The 15820-nt window shown below is 40.5% G+C and overlaps 1 non-coding gene across 1 annotated transcript; it reads right to left on the bottom strand.

Moving 5' to 3' along the window:
* Positions 1-14263: 14263 nt before the first annotated feature.
* Positions 14264-14370, bottom strand: LOC118482940. Its single transcript, XR_004869278.1, has one exon. It is a non-coding gene; the product is annotated as a small nucleolar RNA R71 (small nucleolar RNA).
* Between the last annotated feature and the right edge of the window lie 1450 nt (positions 14371-15820).

Raw genomic sequence — 15820 nt, 5'->3', positions numbered from 1 at the left:
GGATATAATGTATTTGATAATAAATAAACATGAGAAATGTATTTTTAGATGGAATTCATGTAGGATTTGGTTGGCCATGTTATTTGGCAGAAGTATGTATTAGAATATTGTACTCTATGTTGGAGTGGTATGATGTTTACAACATGTTTGAATAATTGCATAATCAAAATTGATAAGTAAAAGTACACTAAATGTGAAGCATATGAGATCATTAGCACGGGATGAAGTTAGAATGATGTTGGGTTGTTAAGCATAGGTCATGGTGTTAGTTGTAGAATTATGTTAATAGAATGAACGGAATTAAATACGTTTAGTTTGTGCTGATGTGTGTAAAATGCAACATATAAATTACATCAAATGAGGCATAAAACTAACCCTTTTTAAGTACTAATGTTGGAAAAAGAGTGTTTTTGTCTTCCTTTTGTATTTTCAGGATGAAATGAGCTCAAATTCACAAAAGAAGCAAAAAGACAGCTAAATCTAACATAAATACAAGAAAAGGAACAAAAGTGGATTGCCCGACCCCTCAACGGCATCCTCCCAAGCAGAAAAGAGAAGTCAGAAGACTGAACACGCCCCGTGCTCAGCCAGCACGGGGTTGTGCCCAAGAAGCAGCAGAAAAGACAAACCTATAGAAGCTTCCATTGCCCACCACGGGGCCGTGTCCAGTGAGCACGGGGGCGTGGCGAAAGTACAGCAGGCGCATTAATTGTATTGCGAATTACAATTAATGAAGAGAGAGAGTGTCAGACGGGCACGGGGGCGTGTCCAGCGGACACGGGGCCGTGCCCAGCCTTCTGTTCAGCCTATAAATAGGAGTGCTTGGTTTCATTTCAACTCATCCCTTGGCACACCACCTCTCTCACACTTCATCCACCACCCACCACCACCATCATCCATTGTCCATCATAGAGTGTGTGAGTCGTCTCGGGATCCAAGATTGATCGTAAGAGTTCTTGACAATCAAGGCCATGTTTGCCTAAGTCTCTTACATCACTTGGTGAAGACAAGTGTTTAGTATAATACTTTTTATTTTTAATCTTTTGCACTTTTTATTTGGTTTTGTATTAATGACTTTAATAACTAGTTACTTATGTTGAAGGTGATCTTTCCTTATCGTTTGTCCGTGGTGTCTTGGCATTATTTTACTGTCTATATAAAATAAAAGATTTTCACCATTCATATCTCCACGGTCTATATGGAGGTATGTTGGCTACCTGGGCGGGGGTTAAGGGAACGGTTTGGTAAGGGTCTTGCCCTTGTTCAGCGTTTAGAGGTCCTGCAAGGGACCTGGGTCAAATTTAGTAGGATCTCCTTCAATGCCCATAGGTATTGGATGGCGGGGATCCAAACTCTTTGACCCCCTCATAAGTTAACTACTATTAATACTATAACCCGGCTATTTAGGACTGTATCCCTGCTGACTCAGACTACTTAGCCGAGGGTAACGTCACCGCCAAAAGCGGGGCCTACCATAATTTGCATTAATAACTTAATTCATTATCTTCCAATAATCCAACCCTTTAGGATTGCATCCTTGCTGACTCAAACTACTGGGTTGAGGGTAACGCCGCCTTCAAAAGAGGGGCCTACTACAATAACTAAGATAATCTCTTAAAAAAGTGCAAAAGTGCGAAAATAATCAAAGGTTATACTAATACACGAGTCGGATCCAAGTGATTCATCTTGTCTATCTGTTTTATTTTATTTTATTTTTTCAGCATTCAGTTAGTTTTTATTTTCTTAGTTTAAAAACCTTTTCTAACTTTTTGATTTGATTAGACGTTGAGGATAAACCGGTACTAAAAGCTCTTGTGTCCTTGGACGACCTCGGTATCTTACCAACACTATACTACGTCCACGATGGGTGCACTTGCCCATATGTGTGTTTAGTGTTAGTAAATATCGTGTTTTATAAATTTAAAACTTGGCTAAAAGTGTAAAAAGGGCTTAAATATACATCAAAAATATATTACACTTCGCACACATCAAGTTTTTGGCGCCGTTGCCGGGGACACAAGGATTTTAAGAAAGTTAGGAATCAACGGCCTAATCATATTTTTATTTTTCTTTTTAATTTTTTAGATTTTCTTAGTTTTTCAGCTTCTGCAGAGCTCAGCACGGGCCGTGCCGCTGAACACGCCCCCGTGCTCAATCATTGGAACTGGCAATCCTATTTTAAGTCAGACAGTAAGCTGAACACGGGGCGGTGCTCACTCAACACGCCCCCGTGCCCAAGATTCACTTACTGAAAACAGAACCGTTTGATCCCGGCGGTTGGTAACTTCTGACATAAACATGAGTGATAGTAATTCTTTTTACTTTCGGCACTCTTATGGTACGTGGTGTCAATTATGTGGAGGCGAACATGAAGAATTAAAATGTTACTTTCTAAATTATAGGCCCCACTACATAGACCCACCAATTCCTTATAACCTTAAGAGGGGCGAAAGTAAAAATAAGCACTATCTCTCCCTCGAATGCGCCCAGCCAGATATTCTAGGGGAAATGCTCCTTGACGAGTTATTTCAACTAGAAGAGTTAATTCTAAATTGGTCAAAAGAACTTAGGAAGGATTTTATCGATCCGCCCCAAGACGATGACCATGAAGAAATGTTGGAACCGCATTCCGACAACCTCGTTGCTCCCGAAAATACCTTCATACCTAGCGAAGACTTGGACGATAGTCGTCCCTGTGCCGATTGTGCCGTGAAGGTCGATGGAGGTGAAGGACTCTCCATCGACTCCGTTCGGTGCATACATAGACCTGAGCAATTCGGCATACACCTTCTTTAACGAGAGCCCGGAAAAGGGTTGGACTTGTCCACCTAGAACGAAAATAGGAATTACCCTCACCGACAACCTCTTGCGTTCTTGCCTTAGTCTAGGACAATTAAGGTATCTTAGGCACTTTGGGGTTGTTCCAACCAATCAAGAGCCCCCCGATACTGGTAAGTTCCTTAAAAAAACTAGACAACTTCATAAAATAGTCCCTCGACACGGGGCCGTGTCCAGCCAACACGCCTCCGTGTCCACCAAAAGATTCCCTTCTGATCAGTATGTCAGAATACGGACAAACTGTGTCAGAGCTCCACCTGCACACGGGGCCGTGTCCAACGAACACGGGGCCGTGTCCAGGATGCTGTCATTTTCTATAAATGCAGCCAAGAATTCTGCACATTTGGACCAACTTGGGACAGAGATTTGAAGGAATCTTCTCTCAACTATCCTAGGTAAGTCTAAAAGAAGGTTCCATCAACCCATCTTGTCCTTTCCTCTTCTAGCCATTTCCTTCTTCTCCATCTTTCTCCAAGAACTACCAACAAAAGTTTGAATTCTTCAAACTTTGTGGTAGGGATTAATGAGTTTTGTTAAAGGAATCTTGGTAAAAATATGTTATGTAACATTGTTTTAAGTTATTAATGTTTAAAAAGACACCACGAGTCCAGAAAATAACTTAAAATTTCAAGTTTCCTTGCTTCAAAATTCTGCAGAAAGATGAACACGGGGCCGTGCTCAATGAGCACGGGGCCATGTCCAGACACTGTTTCATCAAATAAACTATTTTTTAGTCTATTTTTCGTAGAATGTCAAGTGAAAGCAGCGAAACATCTTCCGTACATTCATCAAACAGCCGAAGAGGAAGGAGGCCCTCCGTTGAAGCTACGCTTGTGCACTATGTGATAGCATTAAGGGAGGCTCTCGACGAAATGACGTCAGTAGAGGAGGTCCTAATCAACCGTATTAACGATCTTACGGTGGGACTTGAAAGCAGCTTCCAAGAAATTAACCTCTTGCATCAGAGGTTAAATATTCTTGTAGCACCCCCGATGGAACCAGTCCTTCCACAACAGGATTGGAACCTGGCACTCGAGATTAACAACCCTACCGGCTGGGAAGACTTTCCGGCGGAACCTCCCGTGGAGCACCAACAAGAGATCCCGGTGGAAATCGAAACTCCTCAAACTGATGCCAATGAGCCTACTTTTCTCCTTCCAAGGGAGGTGGAGGCGTGGCTCGCCGACATATGAGGAAAGCCACACCCGGAAGATGGAGTTTTAAAAAGGCCTTGTCTAACCAAGATTAGTAGCTTCTTGGAAATTTTGCTAATTAGAATAAAGTATAGGCTAGAACTCCATGGTTTAGTATTTCCTTGTTTTTATGTTTAGTTTAATGTAAGGTCTCTCTATGGTTGCAATGAAATGATGGTTTTTAAAGTTTGATGGTTCATAATAAATAAAACACACTCATGGTGGTAAAGGATGAAAAGGGAACGAGAAAAATGGCCCCATGCACAAGAACAAGGCAACCCGACATAAATTTCTCCATTACAGAAGGTTCAACACGGGCCGTGTCCAACCAACACGGCCCCCTGCTGAACCCCCTGCAGAAAAATGCCCAGTTCAGGTAACTGGACACGGGCCGTGTTCACCAGACACGCCCCCGTGTCCAGGCTTCTGTCTCATTTCTTTAATTTTTGTTACTGGCTCCTGAACACGGGGCCGTGTTCGGTCCCCACGGGGCCGTGTCCAGACTGCCAGTAACATAAATCTTTGCTTTTTAACACCACATTACACATCCAGTCAACCTAAAAATTTATTTTTGGGACACATTGAGGACAATGTGTAATTTAAGTGTGGGGGGGAAGCTAAAACCTTGAAATTTTGCAAGTCCTAATAACAAGCCTTACACAAAACTCTATTGGAACCGCTAAACACCCCAAATTTTTTCAAAAAAAATTTCATTTTTTTTACTTGTCTAAAGTTTAAGTTTGGAATCCTAAGATTAATAAGGTTATATTTTTACAAATTTACAACCGATAGCGTCGTGATAACAAGAACCAACATAAGAAAATTATGAAACGGCATGACAAGCTTAGTTAAAATTTGATTATATATACTTGATCACATAAAAACCCATTCCCACAAAAGTGAGTTTTGAGCCTTTATTGAGCATACAAATTTACATCTTTAAGACTAAATGCTCATTTTTAGTTTCTTGTGTGAATAGTCGCTTGGTTCTTACGACTCTAGAACTTGCCACGACGATTCATTCCCGGTCCTTACCAACTTAAACCCAAGTAAGTAAATGATGGAGGCATTAGGACTAACCATTTTTCTTTCTACACCATTATTTTTCAATTTTTTTACCTACCCAAAATCCCCCTAGTTAACCCCTTTGAGCCTAAACCTTTCATTTCTTTACCCTAAAAACCTTTTCACCCACCAAAAAACCCCTTTTATTTTCACCCTTTATTTTAGTAACAAGCTCGGTTTTTCGTGTGACAAAAAAAAATATGATGGTTAGAAATAAACAAACAAAGCTATTAAAACAAAAGCTTGTTTGGAGAAATACTTCGAAATAAAAAGTCACTAAAACAAAATGTTTTACGAAAACCGACGCTTCTTACGCTTTTCGCCCTTTTACTAACCACTAACCCAACCACCCACCTTTAGCCCAAGCCTAACCCTTCACCCCAAAAAGCCCTCTTGATATTTACAAATGTATATAGTTAAAAAGGAGGAGGATTGATTGCTTGGCAAGCTTATGGAAGGAATAAGTTCCATGCCGCTCTCGAGTGATTCACTAAAAATACACCTTCGGCCGAGTGTTGAGTGATTCCCCGTGAGGTATGTGAACTTGTATATAAATGAAATTTTAAAAAGGCATGCTATGCCTTAGTAAGTAATTTCTCCTATGAAACGTTCTAAATAAATCATAACGAATAGGATTGTAAATAAATAAAAATAAAACCAAAAAGATCTTGGATTCCCGACACTCTATGACAAGCCAAAAACCTTCTCTTCTACCCATTCCATTTGGGAGTGTAAGCCATATATTAAAGAGTTTTGCTTGAGGACAAGCAAAAGTTCAAGTGTGGGGGTATTTGATGTGTGTAAAATGCAACATATAAATTACATCAAATGAGGCATAAAACTAACCCTTTTTAAGTACTAATGTTGGAAAAAGAGTGTTTTTGTCTTCCTTTTGTATTTTCAGGATTAAATGAGCTCAAATTCACAAAAGAAGCAAAAAGGCAGCTAAATCTAACATAAATACAAGAAAAGGAACAAAAGTGGATTGCCCGACCCCTCAACGGCATCCTCCCAAGCAGAAAAGAGAAGTCAGAAGACTGAACACGCCCCGTGCTCAGCCAGCACGGGGCCGTGCCCAAGAAGCAGCAGAAAAGACAAACCTATAGAAGCTTCCATTGCCCACCACGGGGCCGTGTCCAGTGAGCACGGGGGCGTGGCGAAAGTACAGCAGGCGCATTAATTGTAATTGCGAATTACAATTAATGAAGAGAGAGAGTGTCAGACGAGCACAGGGGCGTGTCCAGCGGACATGGGGCCGTGCCCAGCCTTCTGTTCAGCCTATAAATAGGAGTGCTTGGTTTCATTTCAACTCATCCCTTGGCACACCACCTCTCTCACACTTCATCCACCACCCACCACCACCATAACACCATCATCCACCACCATCATCCATTGTCCATCATAGAGTGTGTGAGTCGTCTCGGGATCCAAGATTGATCGTAAGAGTTCTTGACAATCAAGGCCATGTTTGCCTAACTCTCTTACATCACTTGGTGAAGACAAGTGTTTAGTATAATACTTTTTATTTTTAATCTTTTGCACTTTTTATTTGGTTTTGTATTAATGACTTTAATAACTAGTTACTTATGTTGAAGGTGATCTTTCCTTATCGTTTGTCCGTGGTGTCTTGGCATTATTTTACTGTCTATATAAAATAAAAGATTTTCACCATTCATATCTCCACGGTCTATATGGAGGTATGTTGGCTACTGGTCGGGGGTTAAGGGAACGGTTTGGTAAGGGTCTTGCCCTTGTTCAGCGTTTAGAGGTCCTGCAAGGGACCTGGGTCAAATTTAGTAGGATCTCCTTCAATGCCCATAGGTATTGGATGGCGGGGATCCAAACTCTTTGACCCCCTCATAAGTTAACTACTATTAATACTATAACCCGGCTATTTAGGACTGTATCCCTGCTGACTCAGACTACTTAGCCGATGGTAACGTCACCGCCAAAAGCGGGGCCTACCATAATTTGCATTAATAACTTAATTCATTATCTTCCAATAATCCAACCCTTTAGGATTGTATCCTTGCTGACTCAAACTACTGGGTTGAGGATAACGCCGCCTTCAAAAGAGGGGCCTACTACAATAACTAAGATAATCTCTTAAAAAAGTGCAAAAGTGCGAAAATAATCAAAGGTTATACTAATACACGAGTCGGATCCAAGTGATTCATCTTGTCTATCTGTTTTATTTTATTTTATTTTTTCAGCATTCAGTTAGTTTTTATTTTCTTAGTTTAAAAACCTTTTCTAACTTTTTGATTTGATTAGACGTTGAGGATAAACCGGTACTAAAAGCTCTTGTGTCCTTGGACGACCTCGGTATCTTACCAACACTATACTACGTCCACGATGGGTGCAGTTGCCCATATGTGTGTTTAGTGTTAGTAAATATCGTGTTTTATAAATTTAAAACTTGGCTAAAAGTGTAAAAAGGGCTTAAATATACATCAAAAATATATTACACTTCGCACACATCAAGTTTTTGGCGCCGTTGCCGGGGACACAAGGATTTTAAGAAAGTTAGGAATCAACGGCCTAATCATATTTTTATTTTTCTTTTTAATTTTTTAGATTTTCTTAGTTTTTCAGCTTCTGCAGAGCTCAGCACGGGCCGTGCCGCTGAACACGCCCCCGTGCTCAATCATTGGAACTGGCAATCCTATTTTAAGTCAGACAGTAAGCTGAACACGGGGCGGTGCTCACTCAACACGCCCCCGTGCCCAAGATTCACTTACTGAAAACAGAACCGTTTGATCCCGGCGGTTGGTAACTTCTGACATAAACATGAGTGATAGAAATTCTTTTTACTTTCGGCACTCTTATGGTACGTGGTGTCAATTATGTGGAGGCGAACATGAAGAATTAAAATGTTACTTTCTAAATTATAGGCCCCACTACATAGACCCACCAATTCCTTATAACCTTAAGAGGGGCGAAAGTAAAAATAAGCACTATCTCTCCCTCGAATGCGCCCAGCCAGATATTCTAGGGGAAATGCTCCTTGACGAGTTATTTCAACTAGAAGAGTTAATTCTAAATTGGTCAAAAGAACTTAGGAAGGATTTTATCGATCCGCCCCAAGACGATGACCAAGAAGAAATGTTGGAACCGCATTCCGACAACCTCGTTGCTCCCGAAAATACCTTCATACCTAGCGAAGACTTGGACGATAGTCGTCCCTGTGCCGATTGTGCCGTGAAGGTCGATGGAGGTGAAGGACTCTCCATCGACTCCGTTCGGTGCATACATAGACCTGAGCGATTCGGCATACACCTTCTTTAACGAGAGCCCGGAAAAGATTGACTTGTGGAAATATGCCTTATGCTTGTTAGAATTTACTAATGAAAGTCAAATTTGAAACATGAATTTGATATGATCGTTAATATGTACAATCATGTATGCTAACAAGAATGTGAATGCGATGACATGAAAGTATAGGGATCATGTCAAGATGGATGGAAGCATGGAAGGCTAACGGGTCAAAAGGAGGTGAGGAAACGGATGTGAATACGGACACTTAAGGTAAGTGATTTCCGAAATCACTTCTTATTTATAAATGAAGTTTGGTATGTTGTATATAGGGAACCAAGTAAGAATTTACGGGTAAGGGTAAGTACCAAGGTAAGTTCATATGAACTTCGTCTATCCTTAATGTAAATTAAGATGATAGTTTCATCGTGTTAATGGAATGTTCATTATATTGTTGAATATTCATCGTGTTAATGGAATGTTCATTATGTTGCTGAATGTTTATCGTGTTAATGGAATGTTCATTATGTTACATCGTGTTAATGGAATGTTCGTTATGTTGCTGAATGTTCATCGTGTTAATGGAATGTTCATTATGTTGCTGAATGTTCATCGTGTTAATGAAATGTTCATTATGTTGCTAAATGTTTATCGTGTTAATGGAATGTTCATTATGTTGCTGAATGTTCATCGTGTTAATGGAATGTTTATCGTGTTAATGGAATGTTCATTATGTTGCTGAATGTTCATCGTGTTAATGGAATGTTCATTATGTTGCTGAATGTTCATCGTGTTAATGGAATGTTCATTATGTTGCTGAATGTTCATCGTGTTAATGGAATGTGCATTATGTTGCTGAATGTTCATCGTGTTAATGGAATGTTCATTATGTTGCTGAATGTTCATCGTGTTAATGGAATGTTCATTATGTTGCTGAATGTTCATCGTGTTAATGGAATGTTCATTATGTTGTTGAATGTTCATCATGTTTGTTGGAAGTTAGTCGGTTTTGTTTATTTGTAATTGCATTGATTTGTGTTGATATGTTTGTAGATAAGGCTCAACTTACAAATAAGTGAATGTGACTTGTATGTATGTATGTATGTATGTATGTATGTATGTATGTATGTATGTATGTATGTATGTATGTATGTATGTATGTATGTATGTATGTATGTATGTATGTATGTATGTAGATATGGAACTGTAGCGTGTGTAAGTCGTGTGAACTTGTATGTACGTGCAAATGAATGAGATACGTATGAATGTACTTAGATATATGAAAGTGTATACACGTGTTTTAATCTAATGATTGTAGATCACTGGTATACATATACGTGAAGATGTGGGTTTTCTATATGTTTGAGATTACGTACTCCTAACCATGTTACTATTAAGAATGAAATAAATGGAGTGAAGGTATGGGAACGCCGAACCCTCGAGGAATTGATGTCGGACTCGAGGAAATAAAATTGAGAGGATGTTTCAATGGAATACCTTACGTAGTTAGAATGTGATATAGCCTTTTAAATATATGTATTAAATTATATATGATGTTACCATGTACTAACGTGTTGGTTATTATGGTGACCGCAGGTTAGTCAGATATTCATGATGGACAAGTGAACGAGGATCAAGTTGAAGATCATGGATTGTACGGGAAAGCGGTCATGTTGTTTGTAATCATTTTTTAACATGGTTACATTAAATAAATGATGAATACTGTATTTATGTTAGAAGGGTTGACCTAAACGGTATTTAAGTATGTTAGAGTAGTTGTAAGAAAGAAATTTTACAGTTCATTTTCCGCTGCGTCGTTTTAGGTCAAATCGTGAATAGGGTCTTACAGGTTGTCACAAACGACTTCATCATCAATTGTTGATGGATTCAGCTCAAGTTTTCTCCAGAAAATGTCTATATCATAGAGCTCAATAATGCCTTCTGTTAACAAAAAAAAAAACATTGCACGGGCATATTAAATTAATGTAATAAATCTTGAAATAAGCTAATAAGTACCTCTATTTTGCAATCTCTCCAAACGAGAGGCACATAACAACCCGCAACCCTAGTACAGATGGCAGCCACATGTTGATCCAAATGACCGAAGCGTGCATAGGCTCCGTGTTAGCTCGTTTTCTAGTAGGTTTAGAGCATGGATGGAAACTTTACAAAGTCGGTAGCGAAACAAAGGAATCTCAAGGTGGTGGTTGATTCCCTTGGTGCTACTTTCTTCCAAACATTTCTTTATTTTTGTGTATTGTTTTAATACCAAGGTGTCCACCTTTTTCACCAGGGTTTCCAGATTGCATTTAGGTGTAGTAAGTTGTTTTTTAATGCAGCATGTGCGCCTTTAGCTCTATTTGTCCTATTTTGGTCAAAGGTTACCGTTTGATTGGTTCATGCAGATACAAATTTATATCGGGATGTGTTTACCTGTTATCCCACAGGTAATCAAAAACATCTTAAAAAATATAAACATACTCAAATTATGTATCTATTTAAATGATTGTATAAACTTAAAAGGAAACGTACATTTACATTGTTGATTGAGAAGGTGTCTATGAAGGTTGGTGAGGTTATAATGGTATAACTCCTCGTTAGGAGAATCGCACACTATTTTCCATTGAAGAATAAAGTCCTCCCAATCTGGTTGAGTAAAGAAATTCTTGTAGTGTTTGACGATATTATGTAAGATGTGGAACCTACAAAGATATCTATGTGCAGAAGGAAATATTTTTTTACACGTGTTTATCAATGCTTGGTCTCTATCCGTAAGAATTACACGCGGTTCCATACACTCGTGTAACATAGACCTGATCCTCTCCAAGTTCCACAGGTACGTAGCTTCCTGCTCGTTTGAAAGAAATGCATGCGCAACACAAAAGGTTTGGTTTGTCGATGTCATACCCACAACTTGCAAAAATGGAAGATTGTACATGTAAGATTTGTAGGTCGCGTTGATCATAAGCACATGTGGGAATGCCTTCCATATTTCAAAGGAATTGTCGTGACAGAAAAATATATTCTCAACGACATTGGTGGAAGGTTCCGCCTGTATGTAATAGGTCATCTTTTTCTCCTGGAGGATTTGTTCCAGTATCTCCATAGGAGTCGTTTTTTAATCGAACTTTGAGGCCCTAATCTTTTGGCGAGCGTTGTGTTTGTCCTTCGGAACACATTTGTATTCAGGATTCTATTTGGTTGCGGCTTTCCAGATTGTATGTGGCTGTATGTCTTGATTTGTCAGCACCTATACCAGTCTAAACTCATTAGGAAGAAGTCTTTTGGCATACGCGTAACCCTCAAGATGTTCAGCAGGGTCGTTGATGTGTGTAAAATGCAACATATAAATCACATCAATTAAGGCATAAAACTAACCCTTTTTAAGTACTAATGTTGGAAAAAGAGTGTTTTTGTCTTCCTTTTGTATTTTCAGGATGAAATGAGCTCAAAATCACAAAAGAAGCAAAAAGACAGCTAATTCTACCATAAATACAAGAAAAGGAACAAAAGTGGACTGCCCGGACCCTCAACGGCATCTCCCAAGGCAAAGGAGAAGAAACAGAGTCTGAACACGCCCCGTGTCCAGCGAACACGGGGGCGTGCCCAGGAAGCAGCAGAAAAGACAAACCAGTAGAAGCTTCCATTGCCCACCACGGGGCCGTGTCCAGCGAGCACGGGGGCGTGGTGAAAGTACAGCAGGCGCATTAATTGTAATTCGCAATTACAATTAATGAGGAGAGAGAGTGTCAGGCGGGCACGGGGCCGTGTCCAGCGGACACGGGGCCGTGTCCAGCCTTCTGTTCAGCCTATAAATAGAGGAGCTTGGCTTCATTCTCTCTCATCCCTTGGCACACCACCTCTCTCACACCTCATCCACCACCCACCACCACCATAACACCATCATCCACCACCATCATCCATTGTCCATCGTAGAGTGTGTGAGTCGTCTCGGGATCCAAGATTGATCGTAAGAGTTCTTGACAATCAAGGCCATGTTTGCCTAAGTCTCTTACATCACTTGGTGAAGACAAGTGTTTAGTATAATACTTTTTATTTTTAATCTTTTGCACTTTTTATTTGGTTTTGTATTAATGACTTTAATAACTAGTTGCTTATGTTGAAGGTGATCTTTCCTTATCGTTTGTCCGTGGTGTCTTGGCGTTATTTTACTGTCTATATAAAATAAAAGATTTTCACCATTCATATCTCCACGGTCTATATGGAGGTATGTTGGCTACCTGGTCGGGGGTTAAGGGAACGGTTTGGTAAGGGTCTTGCCCTTGTTCAGCGTTTAGAGGTCCTGCTTGGGACCTGGGTCAAATTTAGTAGGATCTCCTTCAATGCCCATAGGTATTGGATGGCGGGGATCCAAACTCTTTGACCCCCTCATAAGTTAACTACTATTAATACTATAACCCGGCTATTTAGGACTGTATCCCTGCTGACTCAGACTACTTAGCCGAGGGTAACGTCACCGCCAAAAGCGGGGCCTACCACAATTTGCATTAATAACTTAATTCATTATCTTTCAATAATCCGACCCTTTAGGATTGTATCCTTGCTGACTCAAACTACTGGGTTGAGGGTAACGTCGCCTTCAAAAGAGGGGCCTACTACAATAACTAAGATAATCTCTTAAACAAGTGCAAAAGTGCGAAAATAATCAAAGGTTATACTAATACATGTGTCGGATCCAAGTGATTCATCTTGTCTATCTGTTTTTATTTTATTTTTATTTTTCAGCATTTAGTTAGTTTTTATTTTTCTTAGTTTAAAACATTTTTCTAACTTTTTGATTTGATTAGACGTTGAGGATAAACCGGTATTAAAAGCTCTTGTGTCCTTGGACGACCTCGGTATCTTACCAACACTATACTACGTCCACGATGGGTGCACTTGCCCATATGTGTGTTTAGTGTTAGTGAATATCGTGTTTTATAAATTTAAAACTTGGCTAAAAGTGTAAAAAGGGGCTTAAATATACATCTAAATTATATTACACTACACACGCATCAAGTTTTTGGCGCCGTTGTCGGGGACACAAGGATTTTAAGAAAGTTAGGAATCAACGGCCTAATCATATTTTTATTTTTCTTTAATTTTTTTAGGATTTTTTTTTAGATTTTCAGCTTCTGCAGAGCTCAGCACGGGGCCGTGCCTGGTCGGACACGGGCCGTGCTCAGCAACATTACTGGCAGTTTTTGTTTTTCAAGTTACAGAAGGCTGACCACGGGGCCGTGCCGGTGCAACACGGGGCCGTGTCCAACTTCCAGTAACTGGGATCTGAAAAACAATCACTGTAATTCCGACCACGGGGCCGTGTTCGCTCAACACGGGGCCGTGGTGAACCTTCTGACCAACGTTCTTTTCTGTTTTTATTGCAGGACTCGGAACCCGACGCCGTCCTCACGTAGTGTATGAGCTCCAGTTCCAATAAAGACATAAAGGAACCGCTAGAAGAACCCGAACGCTTTCTTAGAAAAAGGTTAAAAGCAAAAAACCAAGAGAAGGTTTCGGGTGATCCACCCCCAATGGCGGACCAACGTACCCTTATGGATTATCTACGGCCCACCGTAGGTAATCTAGGCGCCGCTATCAATGCTCCGAATGTCGAAGCCAATAACTTCGAACTTCGACCGCATTTGATACAAATGCTCCAAAACTCCGCAACCTTCCACGGGCTTGCGGACGAGGATCCTCATCTACATATAACTAATTTCTTAGAAATATGTGATACCTTTCGGATCAATGGAGCATCAAACGACGCCATCCGCCTCCGTATGTTTCTATTCTCACTAAAAGACCGAGCGAAAGCTTGGCTCAACACCCTCCCAGCTGGATCGGTAAACACCTGGGATGAACTAGCCCAAAAGTTTCTATATAAGTATTTCCCTCCTTCTAAAACTGCTAAATTAATGGCTGAAATTAATACATACTCACAAGAGGACGGGGAATCCTTATATGAAACATGGGAAAGGTTCAAGGAGCTATTACGCAAGTGTCCCCATCACGGCCTCGCAATATGGCAACAAGTATCCACTTTCTACAATGGATTGTTGCCACACACTAGGCAGACACTTGATTCTAGCTCCGGGGGACTTTTAGGTAATCGACGCCCACACGAAATATATAATCAGATTGAGGAAATTGCTCAAACCAATTTTCAATGGCACACTCCCCGGGGAAATAAGTCTATCACCCCGGGCGCCCATAAGGTCGACGAAAGCACCTCTTTACAAGCCCAAATCGAGGCCCTTTCTTCAAAAATAAAAAAATTAGAAATGACAAAAACAGTCTCGGTTATGGCTTGTGAAGGGTGTGGTGGGTCACATGAAAATTGGAGTTGCATGAAAGAAACGGACGATAAACAAGAAATGGTAAACTACATTGATAATAGACCTAGGCCGTCGGGTCCTCCAACGGGAACTTACAACCAAGGATGGCGAAACCACCCAAACCTTGGTTGGAGGGAAACCGGCAATAGTAGTAACCAACAAACCCAACGAACAAACTTTCAGCAATCAAGAAATGAGTCACAAAATTTCACTCAACAACAAGGTGGACGAGAAAGGCTCGAAGATACTATATCTCGCCTCGTCTCTGACACTGATAAGAAAAACTCGGAAAGATTTCTACAATTAGAATCTAATTTTAGGAATCAACAAGCTAGCATTCAAAACATAGAAAAACAAATAAATCAACTAGCACAAAATTTTTCCGAGAGACCGCAAGGCGCATTACCTAGCAATACCGAAACAAACCCAAAGGCGCAAGTTCACCTCATCACACTACGAAACCGCACCGTGGGGCCTGCAGAAGTACCTCCACCAACGGAAGAAACAATGCCAACACATCTGCAGGAAAAGAACTCTCCCCCATCACCAGAGCCTACCAAGGCTCCTCGAGTTCTGTACCCCGGTAGGTTAATTCGTCAAAAGACCAATGAGCAATTCGCAAAATTCGAAAGTCTGTTAAAACAATTGCATGTCAATATTCCTTTTATCGAAGTCCTAACCCAAATGCCCAAATACTCTAAATTTATGAGGGACTTCCTTACACATAAAAAGAAAATTGAAAATTTGCAATTAGTTAATTTAGGCGAAGAATGCTCTGCCCTCGTACTCAATAAACTACCCCAAAAGAAAATCGATCCCGGAAGTTTCACGATCCCATGCTCAATAGGGGAATCACCCGTTCGCAATGCCTTGGCCGACTTAGGGGCTAGCATTAACCTCATGCCCTCATCGATGTTCAAAAGGCTTGGCTTGGGAACCACGAGCCCTACAAAAATAAGCATACAACTCGCTGATCGATCAGTCAAGTTCCCACAAGGTGTCATCGAGAATGTCTTGGTAGGGTAAGCAGATTCGTTTATCCAGTTGACTTTGTCATACTCGACATGGAGGAAGACACCGAGGTCCCCCTTATCCTAGGGAGACCCTTCCTTGCCACAGCACAAGCAGTGG

This window comes from Helianthus annuus, chromosome 1 (genome assembly GCF_002127325.2).
Source record: "Helianthus annuus cultivar XRQ/B chromosome 1, HanXRQr2.0-SUNRISE, whole genome shotgun sequence".
NCBI classification, from domain to species: domain Eukaryota; kingdom Viridiplantae; phylum Streptophyta; class Magnoliopsida; order Asterales; family Asteraceae; genus Helianthus; species Helianthus annuus.
Note: the sequence above shows the minus strand (reverse complement) of the source record. Positions and strands in the feature narration are given on the sequence as shown.